Genomic DNA, 1,921 nt, shown 5'->3' with positions numbered 1-1,921 from the left:
AGGCCTCGATTAAGGGAAACCGGGAACTTCCCGCCTGAGGGTGGCCGGTCTGGGTGAAACTTTGCGCCTCAAATCTAGATCAGACTGATGTGGGAGGCGAATTTCCCAATAACTTTACCTGCTGGGTTGATTCCAGTGCATTTTGCGCCGTAACTCAGTGACCATGGGTGCAATCCGCACCCCAATGGGTGCTTTTGGAAGATAATTTTACGCGCTTTAGTTGGTCGTTCGGCGGTTTTTTTGCCGGGTGGCAAACAGCTGAGTTACCAGCCAGAGAAGGGCAGTGCTTTGACGAAAGAGCCCATGAGGGCAAACTTAGATTCCTTCTGCTACTATTCAATGATCCCCGAAGGGATTTTCGCGCTGAATAGCGCGATTGAAAGACAATTTCATGCTCTTTGACTGAAGGCCCCAGAGTTTTTTTGGGCGGCGTCCCAAGCGGAAGCAGAACCCGATGAAGATGACTGTTGAACGCGAAATGCCAAAAAGTGCTTAAAAAGCTTCCTTGACCAGTACCTCCGTCGCCTGAGCAGCAACTTTCAATCTAAAAGCTGTTTTGGAAAGCTACGGTGGATGTCTTTAATTCATCCCTCCATGATTTTTTTGGGCGAGCCCAACTGACCAAGTGAGGAGCGGCAGAAGCTCAGTGCTCTGAAGAAACGCCTCAAAGACACAAACTCAAGGTCCCTTGCCTCTCCTTAATGACTCTCCTTGGGGATTTTAAAGATAAAAGGTGCATGTGAAAGCCACTGGAACACTCTTTAATTGGGCGTGGCCCACGAGTTCCTCCCTGGGTCAAAAAAGGGGCAACCGCAGCAAATGAAGATCAATGTAGTAAAAAAAATGCCAACAACAGTGTTTTCGCAAACTCCTTGGCTTCTAACGCCCGAACCTGGCCAATAATTTGCAACCCAAACAGTGTTGCCGATTGGTGATTTTGCGGTCTTTAATTTATCTTTCGGCACTTTTTCTGTCGCTGCCCAAAAAGTTGGGTTAGGAGCCACGCAAACCTACGCAACGTTGCCAATCTGTCAATGGAAGCAAACCAGACTTGGGCTGATCGTTATTCAATGCTCTCTGCGCCGATTTTAAAGAGAAAAAATGCGTTTTAAAGACAATTTCACGCTCTTTAATTGATGTCTTCGTAAAAATTTGGCCCGGACTTCAAATAGTGGAAGCAGAAGCAATTTAAGGTTGCCACAGCGTCAAACTCTATGGTCCGACCACTGATTACCCCTTTGTAGACCGAGCTGAAGAGACAGTTTTTTTTTTATCTTTAATTCATCCTGCTAACGTTGTGGGCAACAATGTGAACTTAGCGGGCCAAAAAACACTTCTTTAATAGAAACGGTGAAGAATCGAAAGTTTAAGGCAATGGAAAACGAGCAAATATGCTCTGGCCATTTGTGCAGCGTTGCCGGTTCTGAACTTAAAAATAAAAAACTGGGTTTAGAGACAAACCAACCTCCTCCTTAGTGGGTCGGACCACAAAATTTTCTTGAGGGGCTCCCGAACTCGAGCAGAAGCAAAGCAAGTGGAGTGCAAAGAAGACTTTTTCACCCAGCGCCTGCACCAGTTCTTTTGCTTGCAACTCAGTGATCGGGCTGAGTGGGCACAGTTGCCGAACTGTACTGGAAAGATCATGATCCGTGCTTTAAGTTATCTTTAAACCGCGTTGTTGCCAAGTCTCACATTTCGCTGCTACAAGCGCTTGAAAGCCGGTGCTGTGAGGAAAGGGGCAACAAAGACATCCAAATAGTCTTTGGGCGTTTACTCAGCGCTGGTGAGATGGAGTTTTTAGGTTAGACTGGCGTGTGAAAGACAAAGTCACACTTTATAATCGGGTTTTAGCAAATATTATTCAAAAATTAAACTGGATGGAAAAGGGCGGCAGCAGAGGCTGACGAAGAGCAACACTAAG

The sequence above is a fragment of the Dendroctonus ponderosae genome, unplaced genomic scaffold (assembly GCF_020466585.1).
Source record: "Dendroctonus ponderosae isolate FM_Combo_2020 unplaced genomic scaffold, Dpon_F_20191213v2 Dpon_F_20191213_12, whole genome shotgun sequence".
NCBI classification, from domain to species: Eukaryota; Metazoa; Arthropoda; class Insecta; order Coleoptera; family Curculionidae; genus Dendroctonus; species Dendroctonus ponderosae.
This window is presented reverse-complemented; position numbering follows the sequence as displayed.